At 43.5% G+C, this 26,722-nt stretch overlaps 1 protein-coding gene across 1 annotated transcript in view; it reads right to left on the reverse strand.

Moving 5' to 3' along the window:
• The window catches only part of LOC122816492 (dynein axonemal assembly factor 8-like), a 3,534,829-nt gene that overhangs the window by 382,420 nt on the left and 3,125,687 nt on the right, over positions 1–26,722 (reverse strand). The window lies entirely within an intron of this gene.

Consider the following 26,722-nt stretch of genomic DNA (forward strand, 5'->3'; position numbering starts at 1 on the left):
TCCTTAGGTGGGGCAAATATTTTGTTGGGGTGATGAGGGATAGGTTCTACTGTATCCAGATCCTTTCATGCTTGGTGAGATACCAGATCTATAAAGCTCATCTGCCGGGAGGGGGGTAACCCAGAACATAGATGGGCCAGACCCAAAGGCATCCTGGAACACAGAGTCCTCCTGGTAAGGGGGATAAGAAGATCATCCACCCTTCTGTCTAAGGATGTCCAAAGGACACATCTTCTGGTGGGGACCGCTCCTCTTCATCGAAGTCATGTCTTTGGTAAGAGATTCCTGACAGGAATCTAACTGGCTCCTTCTGCATGTTATCTTGTGGGGAACCTCTTCAGTGGGATGGTTTGGAGAGTTGTCTGAAAAGAAAGGAAGTTCTGGAATAGGAACAGGTTGGATATTCAAACCGTCCAGCTGTTCCTGCAGGATAAGATGTTGAGGCTTAGAACTTGGATGCAGTACAGGAAGTGGGGTACGATCCAAAAATACAGAGTAGTCTGAACTTTCATTGAGGGAAGGCCGTCTCCACTACTTCAAAAACAGAAGGGCTGGGAGAATTCGTGTCCGGCTGCACCAGAACCAAAACCCCAGGTGCTGCCAAACCCCAACCCTGCTCAGACTCCTGCTTCAAAGGAGAAGTCAGACCCAAGCTGTCGTACATCAAGGCACCAAGGGGAAGGGACAGCTTCTACAGCAACGGAGTCAAACCCAACCCCTCAGATCTGGTACCTACATTTCAGCTGCGAGACGTGTCCTGCTCTAGGAGATTCAGCGCCAAATGAGTCAGAGATGCTGTCAGACTGGAAGACCTAGTCATCTTTGGATCAGACACAGACACTGTTAGGATTCTCTGCTCCAAGTCTCCAAAAATTGCCAGATGGATTGGAGAAGGAGAAACAACTGTATGAGAAGTAGGAGGAAGGCTGAAAGATCTGACAGGGATGGAGCCAGAATCATCCCCATCTGAATCTGGGCCATGAGAAACTTCCTCATCATCCTATCCATGTCAGCTTCTGATAGACTCCAAGAAGACCCGAAGGAGGAAGTGGGATACTGAGGGCATGACAACCTCCTCAGGGTTTTCTGTAAAAAGGGAGAATGGAGTCGAGAGAAAACCGGCTCCAAGGAATACAAGGTGATTGGATTCTTGGAGATTTATCTATCATTATAGTCGGACCTGAAGTGGTCAGACAATCATTTTGGAATTTTAGATGGTGGCTCCAAGACCAGAGCAGGAATTGGAGAGCTGGTTGGAGACTGCTTCCTGTGTTCCCTGTCCTCTGAAGAGGACTTTGACATCTTTGATGGGATATGAGCCCCTGAAACAGAAGAATAAGCTTCAGAAGTAGCAAAGGAAGGCAGGAAACCTTTCAACACAAGTTTATTGTACCAGCTACTCAACGGCTTGGTATTAAAACCGGCACAAACAGAACACTGGGCTTCAAGGAGGGCCGTGCCCAAACAGTAAATGCACTCCCTGTGGCATCAGAAATGGGTATCCGATGCCCACAGGAAGTGCACATTTTGAAACCTGTACATTTTTCAGCCTTTATAGTAAAAAAATAGAGAAAGGAGGATAGTCTTGTTTTCTTTTTTTTAAACATACTAATAATGCTAGGTGAAAATATTCTTTGAAAGGGTAGGAAGGAAAGAGAAGAAGGAAAGAATATCAATGATGGTACAAAGAAATACCCAAGCATAGGGTAAGAAAACGGGAAAAATTAGAAAAATACAAGAAAACCGAAATACTAGGAGGGAGGAAGGGTGAGAAAGAAGTAATTTGAGACAAGAATAAAACACTAAAACACTTACAATCCACACACAATACATTCTAGAACTCTAGAGAGTAGGACCCATGTCTGAAGGGATGAAGTGGCAAACAAGATCTGAAGTATTGTAGGATACTGGGGCATTACTGGTAAAGGGAAGCACTTGAGAGCTGTATCCAAGACTCTAGGTAATTGCAACCAAGCCGGATCAGAGACCCAATAGTTGAAACAAATGAAAATGACAATATCAGATAAATATTTTCACTTCAGACTTTCTACCATGTTTGCTTGCTTCCAGGGGGGCAACCACACAATGCAAACAATCAAAACTCTTCTGGGAATCAAAAACTCCATAATTCATGCTGTGACATGGAAGTACTCCAGTTTAACAGCCTTTCACTGACAATGTAACAAACATCCAACCAGAGAGGAAGATAGATGCAATACAAAACAATCTCCTTCAGATAATGAAGCTACAGCTTGTCTTAGCCAAAATGGAATTATCACGCTCAACCAAATTTCTTATTTGACTACTTTTTGTAGTGCTTTTTGAACCAAGGGAAAATGAAGAAATGTAAGAAGCAACTGTTTTACTATTATATTATTTTGGTAGAGAGTTATGGGATGTAGCCAAAAATTCAATAACTGACCATGCAGTGTGGAGGTAAGCATATTCCTGATTGGTTTATTTACTTGAAAATGTGTTTATGTACATGTCTTAGGTTCAGTAAGGCATGAAATTACATATGTGAATTCCTTTTAGGAGCAATTTTAAACAGATGCAGTGGGTGCTGCTAATGACACCTCCTCTTCTTTCAAACTACAACAGTTAGTTATTTTGAGTTTACAAATAAACTGCTTCTTCTAACAAACTGAAGTACTTAGGATTTTTGACTTTATTCATAAATTACTATTTTAGATTCTGAAACCTCTCTTTTTATTTATCATTTGTTTTTGGTCTTGGATGTGACTGCTTCTTATGTGCTCTTCTGTTTTTAGGATGTGACTTAGCATTTCTGTTTTTTTCTCTCAACTTTATTTTTTTTAAGTCTTTTGAGCTTGATAGTTTTGTGATACTATTGTGAAATATATTACCTGGAATTCTGCCTAAATTCTAGTGATAATAGTAACAGTAGTAATAATAAATCAAAAAAGCATTCTAACTCTTACAGGTACATAAGCGATTACTAGGCTAATGACCCTGGGAGGCCTTTTTAAACTTATTCATGTTTTCCTACTTGTAAATCACAGGATACATGAGCCAGGAGGCTCTAGTTGGGTTGAAGTGGTACAGCATTTACAAGCTACCTCTCTCCAACAAGGGCATAGCTGCCAGTCCTAGGGTAAATTTTCATTTCCCCATCCACTGGTCTAGTTTGTGCTTGAATAGAGTAAGGAACAAACTATGCTTCACATGGATGGGAAGCCTGCTCCAGAGAAGGGGTAGTCATTGAAATATCTACCTGTCCTTCCATCTCTTATTTATGTTGCAAATGAGGTTTAGGTCCCTCAATTGGGTATTTCTAATGCTGTCAGACTTGCTGATGTACAGTAAGTTTACCAGTACTGGATCAGATAATGCCTTGTAAGCTAGGCACAGATCACCTGTCAGAAGTATGTAAGACTGAGTATAAAGATATGACTTTGAAGCGGTTTGCATATTCCATGTGGTTAATACCTTGTATTCCTTTTGTAAGGAACCTCTGTGGGCAATCCAGTTGTCGTATATGCCAAGTTAGGTACATACCACAGCACTGTATTTGATAACTGGCTTAATGAAGGCTAAGTACAGTGGGACAAAGACTTCCTTGCATCTGGATGCCAGACCCTTGTATATAAGTTGTGCAATACAGAACAGGTTCATAGGTGAATATTAGTCTAACTGCCTGGAAGGGCCATTTAAAGCCTAGCCAATAACCCAAAGTCAGAATCAAACCCTGTACCTTGTGTCTATAAAATGAAAACCTTAACCATTATGTCACACTCACCCTTACAACACTAAACACATAATGCCAAAGGCCAAGTCATTGTTCACATATGTTTTCAAGTCCCTAACCACTGGGTCTATTCTTTGGGGTATATTATCTATGAGGTAATTCTCTAGAGTGGCTGACTTTCAAAAGGATACTATTACACAGTTTTGTCATTCAGTTTTATACGCAGCAATTATTTCTATGTGACAAGCCCTACTATATATTTGTTTCCAAGAAGGATTCTGTGATTGCTCCGAGGTTGCAGTCATCTGTAAACTTGATTAACCAGAAGCCTTTCTGTATGTTGCGCTAAGCCTTTAATGTTAGCTTTGACCTCTGAAACTTTTATGGCATAAAGGAGAGGCCCTAGCATTGAGTCTTGAGGGAACGTACTACAGTCTACATTTTGTGGAGGTAGAGTCCCCTATCCTAACTTCCCGTGTCCTATCTGTGAGCCAGTTAGCTATCTAGTGGGTAACATATGGGTTTACTCCAAGATCGTGAGTTTGTTGACATCGCCCAAATGGGGAATACAATTAAATGCTTTGGCCAGGTCAAGATAGGCAGTGTGCACCATTCTTTCTCCTTGCCCAAAGCTTTGCTGACTTTCTTAAAAAGGTCCACCAGGATAAGTACGCATAATCTGCTTTTGGAGAAGCCAGACCCAGAATCTGAAGACTTCCTATATCTTTATTTATAATACACATAGTAATTCTTTCCATTGCTATACATATGACACTAGTTAAATATATGGGTCTGTAGTTACCTCGGTCAGTAGATGGCCTGACTGTGTGCAGAGAAAAGTACAGTTGTATAAGTAAAATTACTGTAACAGCAGATGTTTGAAATATCACTACTGCAGTAGCCTTAGCTATATGGGGGGGTCATATCCTACATAAAACAGCAACTGGCCAGCTTCCAATGCTTCAGGACACATGGCCAAACTGTTAGCTCAAGATGAGCTGACTAAAACAACAGGTTTGGGCGCAAAGACCTTCAGAGCTTTCATACCAACTGAGAGACAGGGAGCCTAAGCCCTAAAAGGATATTGCTAGGAATAACAAAGAATATGTTCGCACTCTGGCATAAAGACGCACAAAAAAACAAGGAGGTAGAGGGGGGGAATGGCTACTGCAGCAGTGCTCATTCTAACATGCACTGTTATGGTAAGTTTACTTACACAGCTGTATTCAGCTTCATATGGATATAAATATATATGTCTTCATCATATTGATCACTGCTGCAGTAGCCTTAGCTTAACGGGTATATTACCCCAGCTTATTACATTTGGGAGTTAGAAAGAGAAATGTCTAGGAGCCCCTGGATAATGGTCCTAGCAAAGCCTGATTTACACCTGGAGAAGGAATCAAGCTTGTTGTGTCTTGTAAAAGTATGTACAGAGGACCAAGTTGCTGCTTCTAGAATACTTCTAGAATCAAATCCTTTCCAATAAAGCCACAGATGAAGCCAAGGCCCTGGTAGAGTGGGCCTTGACCCTGCCTGGAAAAGTTATGTTGTGCTGAGAATAATGAAAGGTAATAATAGCCTGAGACAACTATTTGTAAATAGTCTGTTTTGACAAAGGTTGCCCCTTCTAACCTTCACAAGCAATGAACAACTGATCCAAAGAAATAAAGGATTTAGTTATGCCATGATAGTACCTGAGTTGTCCTTGAACATCCAAGATATGGAGTATCTTTTCTCCCTCATTTTCAGATTCAGGAAAGAAAATGGGGAGATGGACAGTTTGACTTTAAAGTAAACTTGGATGCCACTTTAGGCATAAAAGAAGCATTAGTTATCAAATAAACTCTTTCTCTGTGGAAAATGAGATAGGGTTGACTCAAAATAAGAGCATGCAACTCAGATACTCTTCTTGCAGAGGTTTGACCAATCAGTAAAACAGTTTTCCAAGTTAAGAACCTCATTTCATCCAGATTATCTGGTGCAAATGGAGCAAGTGTATTTCTTTTGTAATACAAAATTAAGATCCCAAGGAGGGTCCACCAGTTTTCTTGGACAGCTCTTATGCAAAATCCCTTTCAAAAACATTTTTAGATGAGAATGCAATGAAAGAGGAGGATTCAAGGGCAGATATGCTGAAATGGCTGATAAATGAACCATAATGGAGGAGTAAGAGAGGCCACGGGATTGTAACTTGCACACATATTGTAAAACTAAAGAAACACTAGCTGTGAATGGGTGATGGTTGTGTTGTTTACAGAAACTAGAAAACCCTTCCCATTTCACAATATATGATTTTCTAGTAGCAAGCTTTCTTGTCTCAATTAGAACCTGCAGCACATCCTTAGTAAATACTTGCCCAAAGGGAATTAAGACCCTGTCATCCAGGCAGTCAGTTAAAGTTGACTAAAGTCAAGGTGTATCAAACACCCCTGATCATTGTGATTAGATCTATTCTGTGAGGAAACTTGTAGTAATTGCCCCTGGCCATTTGCAAAAAGAAGGAAGAAGCACTGTTGCCTGGACCAAAAGGAAGTCATCACAATGTTCCTGGGAGATTTCTTCTGAATTTTCAGGTAGATATCAGGGGAAAGGGTAGAAAAGCATATAAGAACATTCCTGTCCAATTAAAGAAAAAGGTGTCTGTCTTCCAGGCCCTTTTGCATGGAGTCCTAAAGCTGAATCTTGCCAGCTGACTGTTCAGAGAGGAGGCAAATGGTTCTAGCTAAGGAACTTCTCACAGATGGATCAAATCTCGTAAGACCCCCTGATCTAATTTCCATTTGTGAGGTCTGCATTTGTCCTGCTCAGCTTGTCTGCTACAAAATTTAGCACTGAAGGAATGCATGATGCTTGTTGAGTGAGATTGTGCTGTAAAGCTATATCCCAAGCTAACATGGTTGTCTGCAAAGTTGCTGCTTGTTGATGTACCACATGACTGTAGTATTGTCTGTAGCAACCTGAAGAGGTCCAGAGGATCAAAAATGATTAAGAGAGTTGACTGCCTAAATCAGGGTAAGCATATATTTTATATTTATGTGCTTGCATCTGTCCCTTGTGTCCCATAAACCTTGCACTTTTATCCCTCCTTAAACTGTTCACCAAGAAAAGTCCGAAGCATCTGTGTTGAATTACTGTTTTGGAGAAGGGGGAAGAAGGAAAGACCTGCTCTTTCAACCAACTGATTTCTCTTATGACAAATCCCATCACTTGGTTTTAAAAAGGCAAAGGATGTTGGTGGTAGGACTACAGAGATTTCAGATTCCATTGTATCTTTCTCATGTGGAGTCTTGCAAGGGTATAATGAGAATCATAGATACCTTGAGACCCAAAATCCTGAGGTATTCCTTCACACTGGCCAAAGTCTGAGTGGAAAACCTTAGAAATAGATTTCTTCCTGTGGAAGAAAAACTCTGAACTGAGGTGTCTCATTGACACCTCAGGAACACAATCCTGTGTAAAGGAGTCAAAAAAGACTTTTGAATGTTCTCTTGGAATCCCAACTTGTGTAAGAGATCTCTCTCACCTGAGTGAAAGATTCCTGACCCTTTGAATAAGACTCCACAAAGATAGGCAAGTCATTTAAATATGGAAACATATGGATACTTGTAGCCTGCAATGCGCTATAACTTTGTGAACACTCTTGGGGCAGTGAATAGTCTAAAGAGTAAAGAGAACTGATAATGTGATCCAGACAGAACAAACCTTAAGAAATGCCTGACGTCCGAGTGAATAGGGATGGGATAATAAGCATCTTTTAAGTCTAGTGTTACCAGGAAACGTAAATGAGGAAGAAGTAACAGGCTGTGAAAGTGATGGCATTTTGAGCTTAGGTACTATCGCAAACAAATTTAAGAAAGAAAGATCCAGAACTGGTCTCCAAGCATTTTCTTTCTTTGGCACTCAAAATATACTTGAACACAAAAAAACTTTTCTGATCTGGGAAAGAGGAACTGGCTCTAACACTCCATGAGTTAGCATGGGTTGAAGACAGAGGAATATAGAGGAGTGTGGTCTGTTGGGTGAGGAATTACCCCCCTGGAAAGGGGGGATTTCCTCCTACTGCCATCTGTAATCTTGATGAATGATCTTCAGAGTTTCTGGAAAAAAGAGGACTGCCTGTGCGTGTGTGTGTGGGGGGGGGGGGGCTTAAATAGTTATTCTAACTTGTTGGACTGACCTTAGTTGAGGGAGGGTTCCTGTATTCTTTTTGGAACCCCCACATGCCATTTCTTCTTAAAAGTCTGTTTACCTGAAGTTAGGCGAGACTGTTTATTTTGTTTTTTTGGGATTTTTTTTTTTTTTGATGAAACTGGATGATGGTTTAGAGAATCCCTTAGACAATTTGGAAAGGTAGGGCTGAAAAATCTTAGAGATTCCCTGTATAAACTTAGCCCTTTCATCCCACTTTTTGATAACTTCTGCAGCAGAGGAACCAAAAGCTAAATATGTAACCAAAGGAGAATTTAAAATCTCATTTTTCACATCTAATGGGTTCTGAGAACACAGCCAGGCAAACCTCCTCAAAACAGTACCAGTGGCCATAGCCCTGGGAGAAATATCAATTGAATCATACGCACACTATAAGCAATGAGTTGTGACCTGTAAGATGGAAGAAATTAAAGATTTCAAATTACTCCTCAAAAACTACCTAACTGACAACTGGCTGTGCTCCTGCTCTTTCCCTGGATGACCGCTCACCACACCCCTCCTCAGTCATCCAGTCCATCTAAGTACTAATATCTACGTCTCAACATCTTCTCCTCCTCTCATCCTACTGAAAAGCTGAACCATTAAGACACCGTCTATTAGACTACTTTTCCATTATGGACAAAGTGATTTTTATAACTAAACAAACATGCACCTTTGCATAAGTCACAAAGTGATTTTTATATCTAAACAAACATACAACTTGTTACTTATATGCTATGATACGAGTCTCAGAACATCTTGATGAACTGCCTTTAAACTCTTTTCATGTCTTATGTTGCTTTAACAAACTACCTTATCTCAGATCGTTGTATAAATTGTACTATTTTTTTTGTATTTTTAGACCTTTTGTTTATATTCATACTTTCTGTCATTTTTTATCATCTTTTCCTTAAATAACATGGAGCTTTTCTCCCCGGGCATCCGGCTCAGTCAGACACTCACAGTAAACAAATGAAAAATAAAATAAAAATAAATAAATGAATAAAATAATTTAAAGCAGATTTTTCCTCAAGAAATAACTTCAGAAAAAATGAGAAGTTATGTACCTACCATAACGTTCCATGTTAGTTGTCTTCTCTCGCCTTCTTTCTTGCTTGATGGGTTCGGAGCCGATCCTCGGCTCCGACTCGGCACTTGCTAAGCTCGAGAGTCACTTTTACCAGCTCGAGGCAGCCCCATATCCCATGATGCAAGGCGGTAAGTACCCAGATCTCGTTTGATAACAAAAGGCAATAGCACCTAGCATAATAACTTCCCAAAGGAAGAAAGAAGGAGAGAAAAAACCTGAAGGATGGTAGAAGGACCATCTTTGTATGGACTTCAGAAGCATAATTCCTTGTAGAGAAAGGTCTGTCCAGGCCTGGGGGAAGGAGGGAGGGTCGCAAGAAAGAAGGTGAGAGAAGACAACTAACATGGAACGTTATGGTAGGTACATAACTTCTCAATGTTAAGTTGTCAATCTCGCCTTCATTCTTGCTTGATGGGACCGCGTCCCTAGCACCTCTATCCTGGGTGGCTCATTGGAACAGACTCTTGAGAACTGTAGAGCCAAAACTGGCTCTATCCCTGGAGGCCAAATCCAATTTGTAATGGGAAACAAATGTATGAGGAGTGGCCCAAGTGGCTGCTGCACAAATAGTGTCCAAAGGAAGTCTAGCTTGAAAAGCTGTGGAAGTGGCTAAGCTTCTGGTTGAATGTGCTTTAGGTTTTGAGCACAGCTGTTTTCCCCTGAGCTGATAAATTTCAGAGATGACAGAAGAAAGCCATCTAGACAAGGTCACTTTTGAGACAGGAAGGCCTTTCTTGTTATCAGCATAGGAAACAAAGAGTTGATCGGATTTCCTGAATTGTTTTGTTCTGTCCAAATAATATCTGAGTTGGCGGTGGACATCAAGATAATGCAATTTTTGTTCAGATCTGTTTGCATAGTTTGGAAAAAATACAGGGAGATCAATAGCCTGATTCAAATTAGTCTTTGAGGCGACCTTAGGCAAAAAGGTCGGATTAGTTCTCAATGATACCCTGTCTTTGTGGAAGACCAAATAGGGGGGGCGAACAGATAGAGCATGAAGTTCAGACACCCTCCTAGCAGAAGTAATAGCAACCAGGAATAAAGTTTTCCATGAAAGAAATTTCAGGGAACAAGAAACAGCTGGCTCGAAGGGAGGAAGAATCAAGGATGTCAGCACTAAATTTAGGTCCCATTGAGGAGGAGGACTCCTAACTGGAGGTTTTAGGAGGAAGATTCCTTTCAAGAAGGCTCTACAAAGCCTGTGGGACATAATGTTGTGATCTGCGAACCCGACATGAAAGTTCGAGATAGCGGCCAATTGAACTTTGACTGTGGAGGAAGAGGAGCCCGCGTGAAAAATCTCCGCTAAGAAATCCAAAACTGCTTATACTGGAGCAGTGAAGGGATCAATATTTTTGGCTTTAGCCCAATAAGAAAAACGTTTCCATTTGCTAGTATAAATCCTCCTAGTGGAGGATTTTAAGGAAGCTACTATGATGTCTCTAACAGGGTTAGAGATCATAGGAAGCCTGGCTAAGGAAGGAAGTGGAGCAACCATGCTGTGAGGTTGAGAGAAGGGATAGACCTGTGCAGCTGACCGGATTGGTGAATCAGAAGATCTGGCACTGGGTCCAGATGCCACGGCTGCACCAAAAGGTGACGATGGAGGAACGGAAACCAAATTTGTCGAGGCCAATAAGGAGCAATGAGAATCATTTTGGCTCTCAAAACGGTTGCTTTCTGGATAACTTGAGGGATCAGAGGAAAAGGAGGAAAGGCATAAAGAAGTCCCTGGGGCCAATCCTGGGTCAGAGCGTCTCTGGGCGGATGGCCTGGCAGTGGGAAGAGAGAGAAGAAATCTGGGCATTTGCTGTTTTGGGGAGTAGCAAAAAGATCGCAACATGGGCGACCCCATTCCAGAAAAATCTCTTCCACTATAGATTGTTTGAGAGACCACTCGTGAGGCATGAGAATAGCTCTGCTCAATCTGTCCGCTAAAATGTTGGTTTTCCCAGGGATATGCGTTGCTACCAGAAACCGATGAGAGGAGATCGCCCATTGCCAAACTCTGAGCTTCTCGACACAAGGGGTAGGACTTGGTTCCGCCCTGTTTGTTGATATACCACACTACAGACATGTTGTCTGTGTGGACTGCAATTGTCCCCAAGGGAAGAAAGTCGTTGAGGGCTTGCAACATTAAAAGCACTGCTCTCATCTCTAGGACATTTATGTGCAGGTGGTATTCGAAAGGTTGCCACGTCCCATGAACCATCCTGCCCTGATAATGCCCCCCCCCACCCGATCAGGGAGGCATCCGTAGTGACAGTGGCTACCGGGGATGGGGGTACAAAGGGTCTGCCTTGGTGAATCTGGGGAGAAGTAATCCACCAAGCAAGATGATTCTTGCATATCGGTGTCACCAGTATCTGGTGACGCATCGGAAGTTGTTGGTAAGACCACTGAGTGAACAACATCCACTGAAGAAGGCGCATATGGAAGCGAGCCAGGGGAAGGGTAATGGCCGCAGCCATGAGGCCCAACACCTTTAGAACCATTCTGGCCTGTACCTTCTTGCTGGCTAGAATGATCCTGACGTGACTTTGAATGTCTGAGATTCTTTGATCTGTAAGGGTAGCTGACATCCGAACAGTGTCTAAGTTTGCGCCTATGAAAGTAATAGACTGGCAGGGCAATAAGGAGGATTTTCCTGAGTTGATCGAGATGCCCAATTGAGAGCAAAGATTTATTGTATAATCCCTGGCTTGAAGAAGCTGATGCCTGGTGGTGGCTGAAAGGAGCCAGTCGTCGAGATACGGAAACACCTGGAATCCTTGACGTCTCAGGTGAGCCGTTACCACTGCCATACATTTGGTGAACACTCTGGGGGCTGTAGTGAGACCAAAGGGCAGGGCTCTGAACTGGAAATGACTGGACCCCAGCCTAAAGCGGAGAAATCTCCTGGAGCGTCTGTGAATTTTTATGTGATAGTACGCATCCTGATGATCTATTGAGCACATCCAGTTGTCCTTCTGTAAGAAGGGCAGAATTGACTGAAGAGTGACCATTCGGAATCTTGTCTTCCTCACAGACTTGTTGAGTCTGCTGAGATCCAATATTGGTCTCCAGTCTCCCGTCTTTTTGGGGACCAAAAAGAATCTTGAGTAGATTCCTGGCTCTGAATGATCTGTTGTAACTGGCTGAATGGCTCTTTTTTGCAGAAGTTTTAAGACTTCTAACTCTGCAATTTCCCTTCGACCGGGTGGTACATCTGGAAGGGAATTTGAGTGATAGAAAGGACTTTCCTCGAAAGGAATTTTGTAACCCTCAGATATGATCGACTGTACCCATCTGTCTTGAGTGAGGGAACGCCAGGCTTCTGGGTACAGCGATAGTCTTCCCCCGACTGCCTCCAAGGATGGACAGTTGGGCAACATCTCAGGGATGCTGAAAGGGCTTGTCAGAGAGAGGCTCTCTGCTTCCCTGGTTTTGTGGACCCCCTCTGCCTCTAGAGCGGCATCTGTTATTGTTACCCCCTCTGCCTCTAGGGGTAAACTGACCACGTAAATCCGGCGTGACTCCTTGGGATTTGCGGAACCACATTTTGCCACCCTTCTGCCCTTTGGGGTAAGGTCTAGAAGGGGTGGAAAACGGACCCCTACGGCAGAAAGAGTCTTGCCGTCCTGCTCACACCTGGTCAATGTTTCCTTCACTTGAGGACCAAACAAAGCTGAGCCATCAAAGGGAGAGTTTGTGAAGGACGCCTTAAAGGAATCTGCAAAATTACAGAGCCGCATCCAGGCTTGGCATCTAAGAGCCACACCTGTACCTGCGGCCCTACTCGCTCCATCTGCAGCATATGATATCAGTCGCATGGAGGAGTTAGCAATAGAATTAAGGGTTCCTAGCTGCGAAGCAATTTTTTCTTGAGGCCCTGCAGCTGTAGGATCCTGTACTACTTCACCGAGCTGCTTAAGGATATCCCTCTTGAGTCTGGTGAAGTGACATAGGTAGTTCAGCGAACGCATAGCAAAGGTCGCTGAAGAGAACATCCGCTTACCATACCTATCCATGGTCCTAGAGTCCTTATTAGGAGGATGGACAGGTACGGAAGGATCTGCAAGTTCCTTCTTAGTGGCAGCCGCCACCACCATGGCATCAGCAGGGACACCTTTCGTGAGGAATTGCTTGTCCGACGGGGCAGTAATAAATTTAGAAGGCCTCCTAGGGACTGGCTCTACAGAGTCAGGAGCAGCCCAAGCCTTTCGAGCAATAACCTGCATAAGGGGGTCGAAAGGCGGAGACACCCAGGAGGTGGAGGGCCGAGATCCAAACGCCTCCAGGTATACCGACTCATCCTCAGAGGGATTATTGGTGGGCCAGTTTCCCCTCTGTCTAAGGAGTTCTAGGATGTCTGAAAAGGAGACATCCTCAGAGGGGGATCTTGGGGATCCCTCTGACTCATCTAAGTCAGTATCTGAAGTGATAGACTCGGGGGAGTCTACGTGTTTCCTCTTACAGGTCCTCTTTCGCGGAGGATCCCCTGACTGATCAGGAGAATCCTCGGAAGAGGGGGATATTCCCAGTGGGGAAACCTGAGGCGGAGGATCTCTGGGTCCGGGAGCAAGAGAAGTGGCAGAGATATCGACAGGCACCATAGAGGGAGGAGCTAAGGGAACAGACTGCTGGCTGAGTCCAGTGGCCAGCACACTCTTCATCACCTCGAAGGCTCCCCTCCCAGGGAGGTCTGAGAGAACCCGTTCCGAAGAACCAGGAACTCCAGGGCCCACCGAAAGGGAAGGCTCCGAGGCAGATGTCGGAGCCGAGCTCACCAAGGCCGAGGCTCCAAGGGGAAGAGTGGGGTCGGACAAGGGTCCGATGCCACTCACCCCCTCGGAGGAGACCAGGGAAGCCCGACCACCGAATCCCTCTAAGGAAGGTCCCGAAGAGGAGATAAGAGTAGAGGCTGAAGGAGCAGAAGGAGGGGGTATCTGTCCCTCAGCCCTAGCAGAAACCATTCCCGAAGACTCCAACTCCAAACTCTGGGGTAGAGTCGAAGGAGGAACTGCAATGGGGTGTGGACTAATAGTCGTCTGTTGAGACGGACTATGTAGCATCTGGGCCAGTGCCTGTGATTTCAACAATCTACTGACCACCCTCTCTAAATCATGGTCAGAAAGCCTGGATGACCTGGATGATCGGCTCCGATGGCTCCGTTCCGAGAGGAGAGGAGAAGCCGGAGCTGAGAGTATCGGCTCCAAGGAAGGGGACCTGGACCTCTTCCTCGAAGGAACCATCGGAGCCGAAGAAACTATGGAAACTGTCGGAGCCAACAACTTATCGGCACCGACAGAAAGTTTCGATGCATCGGCTCCGGCTGGAGCCGATACAGACATAAAAGTAAGGGTGTCGGAGCCGGTCGGAGCCGACACCGAAGCCTGAGCCACATGGTGATCGGAACCGATCGGCGCCGACACCGAAGTGACCGAACCAGAATCGGCACCGATAGCCATCGGTGCCGAAGGTTTGTGCAAACCAGGATCGGCTCCAGCCGGAGCCGATCTCGACTCTGAAAGAGTCGGAGCCGAGGCCGCAGGCTTGGACACAGAAGCCTGGGCCTTGGAAGACTTGGAAGCCTTGGTTGGAGCCGACTTAGCCGGAGAGCCCTCCGGTTTAAGTAGGCCCCTCAAAATCAGCTTGTTTCTCCTTTCCTGCAGGACTCTCTGGCTGAAAGAATGACAAATCGCACAGGAGTCCTGCAGGTGGAGAGGTCCCAGGCAGTATAGGCAAGAAGTGTGACCGTCTGTCAGAGACATCTTCTGACAGCACGAGTCACACTTCTTAAAGCCTGAGACCCTTTCCTTAGACATGGTGTAAAAAACACACGCACACAACACCTGTCCAAGAAATATATCCCAAAAATAAGAAAAACTATTCTCTCACATACACACACACACACCCTAACAAGGGGGGGGGGTGGGATGGGAGAAGGCCTGACTAAAAACTTTAAAGGAGAGAGGGAATTCTAGTCAGAAAAGGACTAAAACTAGTCTAAAACTATTAAAATTAAGTTTAAAATTAAGTTTAAATCGAAAAAGGGGCAAAAGCAGTAGTGTATAAATCACTTACCAGGAGCTGGTAAAAGGAGGACCTCATCAGCGAAGCGGCAAACGAGATCTGGGTACTTACCGCCTTGCATCATGGGATATGGGGCTGCCTCAAGCTGGTAAAAGTGACTCTCGAGCTTAGCAAGTGCCTCCGAACCCATCAAGCAAGAATGAAGGCGAGATTGACAACTTAACATCATTCCTTATATTTACACAATTAGTCAAAATAAACTTTAACATGTGAGCCTGGCAATTCAAAATTCTGAAAATCAAAGCTGTAATAGCATACACTTTTTCCCATACTTAATAATCCTCCCATCCTTGTCAGAAAGAGGATTGGAATTAACCAAATGTTTAGCAGTAGTAGGATTAACTAAAGCTACAGCTGCTAGGTCAGGTTTAGAATGAGTGTATAAAATCTAAAAAGACTAAGGAACATTTTATATTCTATCTGCCTATTTAAGGGCAGCAGGCTGATTATCAGAACAATTGCAGGCAGAGAGCAACACATCTTCTAAAACTGACAGAAATGGAGGAATGGGTGAAGGTTCTGGAAATTCCTCCTGTAACAATTCATAGTATCTTCTGAGGGACTAGGAAATCTCAGTGTTCTCCCAATGAAAACACTGGCACACTCTGGAAATAGTCTCAAAGAAAGAGAAACCCTGCACAGGAACAATCAGAAACTGCACACTCTTCTGAGTTTGAATCAGAAATCCAAGTAGAAAATCCCACATATCTTCCTTCATCTTGCTGTCCAGATTCAGAATCTTGAATCTCATCAGGAAAAGAGCCATCCCATCTTCCTTTTATCAGAAACTGCCTTATAAGAAGAATGAAATAGCCTGAATTAAACCCTGAGCCAGACCCAGCAAACTACTCCTGTCTAAAGAAATTTAAATAGTAGACGAGAAATGTTTAGCTTTTTGCTTCTACAGGAATAATGGAACCAACAGAGATATTAATGGCAGAAGCAGCTTCCCCAGTGAGGGCACAACATTCTGATTAAAAGGAATGTCTTCCTCATTCCATCTCACAGGACCAACAGGAGTGGCTCTCCCTTGCCCAGTGAGGGGACCCCAACACCTGCAGAAGATGAAAATATAGTTGAATCCCAGTCCAGAGTGGCTGTAAGTTTTACACCAGAGTGATCCAGGATAAAAGATGAGTGGTCTGAAGAACTAGCTTCAGCCACAGCAGACACCCACCTGCAGCTGAGACAAACTGCTAGCCTGCTGAGGTGACAAAGGCTGTTTTCTTAAATTTTTCTTTTTGGAAGAATGACCAACTGTAGGACCAGTAGTTTGATCCATGGTCAAGTCGGAAATGGTGCCGCTTTTCCAGAGAAAAGCACCATAACCCAGTAAAAATTTAAGTAATGAAACTTTTTTTTTTTTTTTTCAGAAAAACATAATTAAAAGCACTTCAAAACACTTTGCCAATCCCCAAAAGTAAAATAAGCATAATTTCTCCCATGGAAAAAAATGTTTTCAACTACTTTAACAACTTTTAAACTGATAGGAAAAAAGTGCACACCCATTTAAAAGGGGTCTATTTTACGTGATAGAATGCTTAGATGAGTGAACACCTAAAAATGACCACATATCGAACCCCACAACAGCGAACGCTGCCGGGAAACAGAACTGTCGACCACCACAAAAAACAGAAAGTTTGCAGCCAAACTAAGTGGGAGGCTTCACCCCCCCCCCCCCCAACTAAATATAGCAACTCCGAGATCACTCTACAGGTGAGAAAACAGCAAAACACAGCAAATGGACAAGGGAAATCTTTCCCTGCATTAATTTGGTCATTCGCTATTTTTTGCCTTCGATATTATGTGGTCGATGTTTAGGTGTTCGCTCACCTAAACATTTGACCACGTAATATAGACCCTTTAAAAGTACAGTTAAGTCTCATGGCAGTCTGTTAAAACACAAGCTCCTGGCTTAAAAATAACTCTCCTAAGTACATTAAAGTATTATTTTTTTAAGTGGAAGTTTTTTCCCCAAAGGGAATGTATCTACCTAACAAAGGAACAGCACAAGCTGACCATCAATTCTCAAAACCCTGCATAGGAGTGCTCTCTTCAACAGCAGGAAAGCAATGAACGGCTCTGTGCTCAAATCTGTCTTTTTAGTCAGTTCAACTCAAGCTTACTAACAGTTACACGGGAGGCGCCTTAAAACTTTGGAAGCTGGACAGCTGTTATATGGTATGCAAAGCTACAACCCCCACACAGTTATGGCTACTGCAGCACTAATTAATATGATGAACATTAACTATCCCAGTCTTCCATTTGACAAGCACAAAGCCAGTTAGGAGGCTAAAGTTGAACACTAATGCTTCATGCTATTCAGGAGGCATTTGGGGATATTATCTGGGCTTAAAGATGCATCACTATTTACCATGGAGAGCACATTGAGGACTAGTCCATTAGTGACAGCAGCAGGGTTATAATCAAGGGCATCTTTGGTGAGGTGAGGTTTGGGGTGGGTGGAAGCAGGGTGAAAATGGAACTAAATTTATCAACCAGCAGGTTTGCTACATCCTCTGGATCCATATAGGTGGTTCTGTTTGCACTTACTTCAGCACACTGTAGTGCATTAATTTTTAAGGTTGCAAACATAGTTGAAGTCGTCTTTGTGGTTATTCTTTGCCTGCAATGGTATTTTTACCTCAAATGTGGCTTTGGTGGACTTGGTAAGTCTCCTGGGTTGTTTATTTAGTTTGACGAGGGGTTTCTTAAATTGTTGGGCATTTCACTTTCAAATTTTGGCCATAGTTTTCTTTGTTTTGTTATTCAACTTGTTGATAATGGAATTCCACCAGGGAGGCTTGTTCTTTGAGTTATTCCTCTGCTTAATTTGGGTGAGTACAGCTGCCTGAGTGTAGCTCTTTACATAATGGTAAGGTGTCTTTGTGAACAAGTTCACGTGGTTTGGGGAGGGGGGGGGTTGAAATTTTGCCAGGGTTTTGCTCAATAGTAGGTTTGCTTTGGAATAATTCCTAATTGTTCAAGGGTTTGATGGGGCCACATGTTTTAGTTTAATTTTAAAGGATACAGCTTAATGGTCCAACTCAGCAAGCAAGCAAACATGTTACACATCGGTGGGTGCAAAGTTTCCCCATGTCTGTGAGGATCAGGTCGAGGATGCTGTTACCCCTAGTGGGTACACAGAGTAGCTGGTCCAGAGTATTTCTGTTGACAAATTCCTGGAATCTTTGGACCTGTGTGTATTGGAAGTAATGTATTTTTTCCAGTTTATATCTGGTTTCATATGGGGCAGAGCACCACCACACCTTCAAGATAAGTTCAAGAGTGTTTTCACACTCAAGGCTGACCTTAGCAGCTTTATTAAATTTACAATAATGCTCCCAGCTTTCAGCGTACAGACTTGCACCCAAAGGAGAAAAGGTACTATAAATTTAGGATCAAATGATCTAAGGCATCAGACTCCCAAACTCTTGAAGTCTTCTGAGGCAATGTATCTAGTATAACAACCAGTATTTATAGAATTAGGTGGTCAAGTCTTTCCCTCCTAAAGTAAAACAAATGGAAGTTAACAAAATTATGATGATTACAGCACTGCTTCACCTAAAACTGAACTATGAACAGAGGCTTGAAGACCAACAAAACTAAAAATGAAAATAAAAATAAATGCAGCTTAGTGAATAACAGTTTTGGATCAAAGTCCATGTCAATGTTACTTATTTAAGCAATGTGTTAACACTGGTGAACGATCAACACTAGACCACACAAAGGGGATAATTTCTACTATGGAAAAACTGACTCCATAGCACATCTTCACCAGTAAGTAACCCCAACAGTTAGATTTATTGATATAATGACTCTCCTAGCAGTAAATACTCTTTTCATAACTGTTTCTGATACCTCCTCTCTTGCTGGAACACTGTCCTCTTTTTTTTTCTCCAAAAACATGGATGTAAAGCATTTATTTATCATCTTGCTCTGGACCTTTGTTCCCTTGTACATGTTCTCTTTTTTCCCCCTTAACTCATTTGACTACATCATACTACCTTTTTCCACAAAGCGCCTAAAAAAGAAGTTATGTTCTTACCATAACATTCCATCTGTGTTGCTGATCTTCATTCATTCATGACTGTTGGATTTTGGTTCCATCCACGGAACCGACTTGGCCATTGTAACAAGCTTGCGCTAGCCAGAAAACACTTGAGCTAAGGTTACCCATAGTGCCTCTCTTCCCTTCCCTACCCTTCAGATCGAGTTTGCCCATAGAAACAAAAAGCGGAAGCTTTGTCTGAGCAACTGCCCTAGCAGTGAACCAGGACTAATTCTGAACCACCATGAACCTTTGGAGGGGGTTGGAGGGTGGGATGTCACGAATGAACGAAGATTGATAACACAGATGGAACGCTATGGCAAGAAACTAACTTCTTTATCTGATGTTGTCAATCTTCATTCATTCGTGACTGTTGGGACGAGTCTCTAGCGACTTTATGTCCTGGGAGATCCTATGGAAGGATATTCCTGAGCAGCAAAAGATGCTCTTCCCCTGGACACCATATCCAATTTGTAATGAGTGATAAAGGTATGAGGGGTAGCCAATGTAGCTGCTGCCCAAATGTCATCCATGGAGGCTCTAGAATGAAAGACCACCAAAGTGGAAACTGACCTAGCAGCATGAGCTTTGACTTTAGTTGGTAATCTCATTTTATGTTGACAATAAATATATGTGATACAATCTCTCAACCATTTTGACAAGATGACTTTGGAAACTGGCTTACTTAATCGAGGACCTGAAAAGGACAGGAACAGTTGGTCCGATTTTCTGAAGGATTTTGTTCTGTCCAAGTAAAAATGTAATTGTCTGTGTACATCCAACAAATGCAAACAATATTATCTTTTGTTTGAAAAGTTCGGAAAGAAAACTGGCAGGTCAATGGATTGGTTAATATTTGAATCTGAGACAACTTTGGGTAGAAAACAAGGGTTAGTCCTAAGGGATACTCTTTCTTTAAGAAAAATGATGTATGGGTGCTTTATACACAAGGCTTGCAACTCTGATATTTTCCTGGCTTAAGTGATGGCTACAGGAATAAGGTCTTCCAAGATAAACATTTTATATCACAGATGGCTGCTGGCTCAAAGGGCTGATGAGTTAAAGCTTGTATCACTAACGTCAAATTCCAAGGTTCACTGGGTCTTTAAAAGGTGACTTCAACTGCATGACTCCCTTTAGGAAGGTCTTGCAGAGGCAATAAGATATCAGTGAGAAATCATCAAAGCCATTATGGAAGTTTGAGATAGCTGCCAAATAAAGTCTAATAGTCGAAGCTGAAGCTCATAATTGAAGTATGGCTGACATATTCCAACACCTTATTAACGGAGGCTGAAAAGGGGTCTAGTTCTTCTCCTTGAGCCCAGATCACAAATCTGTTCCACTTACTAAGATAAAGTTTCCTGGTGGACAGTTTATGGGAAGCCAGAAGTATCTCTTGTACTGGGGAAGACAGATTATTCTGCCTGGCTATTACTGAAAGTGGAGGTACCAAGCGGGTCAGCTTGATAGTTGGTAGGTCGGGATGGACCAGCCCCTGCGGGTGAGACAGAAGTGCTGGAGTTGGGCCTAGAATCCACGGACGGTGAACTACGTGACGCCAAAAAAGGGGAACCAGACTTGATGGGGCCAATAGGGTGCAATGAGGATCACTTTGCTTCTCAACCGTTGTGCTTTCTTCAAGAACTGGGGTATTAAGGGAATGGGAAGAAAGGCATAAAGCAGTCCTGGGGCCAATCACATAGAAGAGCATCTCTCAGGGATTCTCCCTGATGGTGGATTAGGGTGAAGTAGCTGCTGCATTTGTGGTTCATGGGGAATGTAAACAGATCGCAGCAAAGCTGACCTTAATGACTCTCCATAGCTACTATGGGATTGAGAGACCACTTGTGAGGCAGGAGAATGCATCTGTTCAGTTTGTCTGCTATCACGTTGGAGCACCCAGGGATGTGCATTGCTAACATAAAGCAGTTGGAGGCAATCACCCACTGCCATACTCTCAGGGCTTCCCGACATAACGGATAGGATCTGGTTCCTTCCTGTTTGCTGATGTACCAAACAGACACGTTGTCAGACTGGATAACAACTGCCCCCAATGGAAAGGTGGATTGGAATGCTTGCAGCGCTAAAAGCACCGCCCTTAGCTCTAGGAAGTTAATATGCAAATTGGCCTCTAAGGGAGACCAAGTGCCTTGGACTGTCTTTCCCTGAAAATGCTTTCCATATCCTATCAGGGATGCATCCGTGGTCACTACGGCCTTGGGCTGAGGGGGTAAAAATAGGGCAATACCATAACTCTTCTTCTGGCTTCATCCAGCAAACCAGATCCTGCTTGCATCAATTTGTTATGCAGACTGGATGAGACATCGGTTGTGTTAACAGAGACCATTGTGATGCTAGGAGCCACTGAAGCAGCCTCATGTGAAACCTCGCCAGAGAAACTAGGGTGATTGTCACTGCCACTTATCCTAGTAGTTGTAAGACTAAGCGAGCTGGGACTAGGTCTTGGAATATCACTCGGAGCTGTGACCTTAACCTCTGGAGTCTTTGAAGAGGTACACCAACCAAAGAAAAACGACAAAGTTACGTCCAAGAAATTTATTATAAAATACAATAAAAACGTAGTCGAAAAACACAAAGTTTTCGGATTACTCCTTCTTCATTCTACACTCAAACACATAACTATTTAAATTAAAATCAATATAACATGATAACAAGACAGCCAACCAAATATCATCATCAAACACATGATTTTGTGTTGAATGTTACTCCAATGAATTCCATGGTTCTAGATGGTGCCAGTTTTGACTCTTCTTTGTTTACTGAGATGCCCAAGAAGCCTGCCAGCTCCAGAATGTAGTGTAATACATGAAGGAGTAGATGCCTGGTGGGGGCGGTAAGGAGCCAATTGTCTAAATATGGAAACACCTGAAATCCTTGTAGCCTCAAATAAGCCGTTGCCACTGCCATGCATTTGGTGAACACCCTGGGGGCTGTGGTGAGACCAAAGGGCAGTGTGCAAAATTGGTAATGAATGGCTCTCAGCCAGAAGAGGAGGCATCTGCTGGAGCACTTGTCCATTTTTATGTGGTAATACGTGTCCTGAAGATCTTCTGAGCACATCCAAACATCTTTCTCCAGAAACGGAAGGACAGACTGAACCGTAACCATCAGGAATTTTGTCTGCTGGACAAACTTGTTCAAGATACTGAGGTCTAGAACAGGCCTCCACTCCCCTGTCTTCTTTGGCATTAAAAGAATCTTGAGTAAAATCTGGATCCTATTTGGTCTGGTGGGGCTGTTTGGATGACTCTTTTTTGAAGCAGCTTTTGAATTTCTTGAGCTGCTGCATCCCTCTGACTGGGTGAAACAGCGGGGATTCACCTTTGTGGCTTTGAATAAAAATCAAAGGGGATATGGCAATCTCTGGTAATTATATTCTGCACTCAAAAATTTGATGTTATTGAGAGCCTGGCCAAGTGGTGCAGAGAGAATCTCTCCTTGACTGCCTCCAGAGGTAAGCAAATCGGGCCACTCCTCAGAAGCAATCATAGGGTTTCCCAGAGAAGAAATCTCTGGAACCTTGGTTACTTGGGCCCCCTCTGCCATGGGAGGGGCATCTTCCTGATGAGATCCCCCTCTGCTCTGGGCAGAAAACTCACCATGTGTGTCCCAAAAACACCCTTGAGACTTCCTGAACCACATTTTCCCACTCCTTTGATTCCTGGAATAGAGTTGTTAAGGAGTGGAAAACATACACCCACAGCAGAAAGGGTCTTTCCGTCCTTTTCACACCTGGCTAATGTGTGTCTAGTTTTTGGGCCATACAATGAGGAAGCATCAATGGGAGTACTGACAAAGAAAGACTTAAAGGGGTCTGCGAAGCCAAACAAGTGCATCCAGGCATGACGTCTCATGACAATGCCTGCACTCATTGCTCTGGTTGCCCCTTCGTTTGTATGTGCTATCAACTGCATGGAGAAGTTAGAGATAGATTCTACGGTCACAAGCAGAGCGGCAATCGTGTCACGTACCTCATCAGACACTGCCCCTGCTAGGGTTCCTGAGAGTTCCGTGATCAGTCCCTTTGAGGATGGGTAAAATGTGCCAAATAATTCAATGACTGTATGACAAAGATTGTTGAAGCATAAACCCGCTTCCCTAATCTGTCCAATGTCCAAGACTCTTGGTTTGGAGGATGGACAGTGGGAGTGTCCTCTGTGAGTTCCTTCTTTGTGACTGCCGCCACCACCACAGCATCTACCGCTAAACCCTTGTACCAGTGGGGATGATCCTCTTGGGGGGGGGTATTTTGTCAGGTCTCCAGAGGAATGGGTCCATGGTGTCAGGAGCCTTCCAAGCACATTGCACAATGTGCTTGACCAACTCATCTGCAGATGGGGTCACTCCAGAAGTAGATGGTTGGGCATGGAAAGCCTGCAAGAAGACAGACTCCTTGGGCGAATGGCTGGTGGGCTTCCAGTCACCCCTCTGCTTTAGGATTTCCAGGATATCTCCACAGGAGACATCTTCAGAGGGTCACCAAGGGGACCCTTGCCATTTATCATAGCCAGTATCCTCGGTGACAGATTCTTCCGGAGAATCTATGTGTTTCCTCTTACACGTTCTCTTACAGGGTGGCTCATCAGGGGAGAGGTCTGAAGAGGACTCTGAAGAATGTGTTCCCTACAGTAGGGTGTCTTGCTGCTCACATGCCCGCTGCCCCAGAGTAGCAGACTGTGACAGCTGCGAACCAGAGGACATGTAGATATGACAGTCCGACATCGAAGGTGCCAAATCTGAGCCTGCTGAGGCTAGCGCCCTCTCCATAATCTGAAAAGCAGGCTTGCCTGAAGAGGGATGGGAGCCTGGAACGGAGAAAGATAACCTCAGAATCGGGGTCATACCCTGCACCAATGAGCCTGGCCCCAGAGAAGGAGCCGCAAGAGGACTCAGAACTGTCAAAGCAACTGAAACTGTAGATGGTGCCGTGAAAAAAATCACTGCCATACTCTTGATTCCAAAGCCAACAGCCAAGTCACGGTCTTGCAGGTGGGTCGTCTCCGACTGAGCCCAAGTCCACCATCGGTACTGAAGAAGCTGTCACCGGGAGAGACGCTGGCACTGAGGGCTCCAAATCCTGCTAGGAGTTCGAAGGAGGAAGATAAGTTGGAGCCTGTGGAGAGGGAGGGATGTCCTAGATGGGGTTGGAATACCTCTGGCCACCAAGAGCTGATCTACCAGTCTAACTACATCAAACTCCAAAAGGCTCCAGGTAGAATGAATAGATATCCCCAAGGGAAATTCTGGGAGATCAATAAAGGAGCTAAGCTGCTGACCAACAAAGGGGTCAATGGACAGGGAAGGAGTCCTGGGTAGATGTTCGACCTTCAGCACCATAGCAAAGAGTTGTGTTGGGGTGGAAGTAACCGGTTTTGTGGGGGAAACTATTATTGGTGACGAGAGGGCCTGAGCTACCATGGGAACTTTTGTCTGTTCCGTGGAAATGGACGGCACAGTGGAAGGGGTCATAGACTCAGGTGTCGAGCCAGTTGGTGCCGATTTTAATTGTTTAGGTTTTGGTTCCGTGGAAACCTGAGCTTTAGATGATTTTGGATCATAAGAGTGAGGAGATGCTGGAACCTACTGGCTCCTCTTTTTAGCTTCTTTCATAGGAGGTTTTGACACCTCCACCTCAAACAAAGCCTCTGAAAAAGAGGTTTATAATATGCCCTTCAGGATCAAGTTGTTTTTATGATCCACCAGGGTTCATGCACTAAAGCCCTTACACAGTTTGCACGCAGGCTGGATTTATAATTGTGGCACTCCTAAACACTACACGCAGGAAAGATGCCCACTGGAATTGGGCATCTTCCTGCCACATTTGTCACATTGTTTAAAAGCTGTTGTACCTTTCTTTTTAGCCATTATCAGTAATCACCAAAGGGAACAGCTGTTCCCACGATCACGCACACACATACAACAACTAGGAAAAAACAAAGGAAGTGAAAGTTTTTTTTTTTTTTTTTGAAGCGTACTAACAATGGTACTACAAGAAATACTTGAAGGGTAAAGAGAAAAGGGGGAGGTATACCAACAATGGTATTTGAGAGTTACCAAAGGTAAGACAGAAGGGAAGGGCCTATACCAACTATGGTAAGAAGAAAATACCAAAAGGTAAAAAGAGATAGAGATAGATGAAACAACAGTCGGACACTAATTCAACTATATATATATATATATATATACACACACATATATATATATATATATATATATATATATATATATATATATGTAAATGTGACTAAAAAATATCAAGAGGAGGCTAAAAGGAGGACAAAATTGTCAACAAAAAGTAAGAATTATAAACACTTAGCTTGAAAACACGGCCTGACACGTCTTGAAGGTCTACGCGGCAAATGAGATCTGAAGGGAAGAGAGGCACTATGGTTAACATTAGCTCGAGAGTTTTCTGGCCGGCGTGAGCTTGTTACAACAGCCAAGTTGGTTTAGAGAACCGAAAACCAACAGTCATGAATAAATGAAGATTAACAACATCAGGGTCTTCTTCCCATGTGTCAGTTCTTTTTCCATACTTGCTATGTCCCTATTAATTTCACAAACTGCTTTTATTTGGTCTTCTTCATGTGCACATATGGAGTGGTTTGCTTTCCTATTACATACCTCTAAAGTCCAGTACTCATCCTTCAGCCCTTCTCTTACTCCTTTTTTAACAGTAGAGGCATTTTTTTCTTTATTTATAATACCAGGTCCTTCCAGGTCTCTCCTGCATTATCCTCCACACTGCTAATGTTATGGTTTCCCACAATTTATTTGCTTCCCCCTCAGTCATCCAAATCCTTCCTCACTATCTCTAATCAGTTCCTCTAATCTATTCCCTGTGGTGTCACAAAGCTGTTGTGGTTTCTGCCCTTACATCCTTTGCCTCAAAAGTGACTCATAATCTGGCATGGTCATTATTGGGGGAGGTAACTCCACTCTTTTTTCTTTCTAACCTTGGACAGCACAGACTGGTATCTTCCCCTCCTTTGTTTCTTTTTCTAACTGCTGTACAAAGCCTACTGATCAATTTCTTTTCCTCTTACATTTTCCCCTTCCAGGCCAGAATGCTGGGATACTTCACTCTTTCTCATGTAAAATGAAGTTAGGTATTATAACCACATGTTTATGCCCCTCATTTTCCTTATTCTATCATCAATTATTTCAACCTCTGTTTCTGAGGGGGGAATGCACATAGTATCTTTCCACTAGCATTCCATTTTCTCTCTCCTATATAAACTGACATCTACCTGCTTTCCTGCTTCTTTCCCATCATTTACTCCTTCTCACTCTTTCTCTTCAGTTGCATAACATCTAATCCATTCTGTACACTTTTTTGTCCTTTCAAGTAATTGTACACTAGCATTTCCATGCACTAATACCTTTTGCTTATTAATCTTTGATCTGTATTCATCTACTGTCAGAACTGTCTGTAGCTCCCCTATCTCTTTCCCACGCTCCAAGTATTACTATCACTCCCCATTTTCCTTGCCTAGAGTTCAGTCCCTTAGTTTTTTGTTATCCATCCTGCTTGCTCTTCTGCTCTTTAATTCACTTCTCCATTTCCTCGGTCACTCCTCTC

The sequence above is a fragment of the Protopterus annectens genome, chromosome 12.part0 (genome assembly GCF_019279795.1).
Source record: "Protopterus annectens isolate FY-2018-M chromosome 12.part0, PAN1.0, whole genome shotgun sequence".
Classification (NCBI taxonomy): domain Eukaryota; kingdom Metazoa; phylum Chordata; order Ceratodontiformes; family Protopteridae; genus Protopterus; species Protopterus annectens.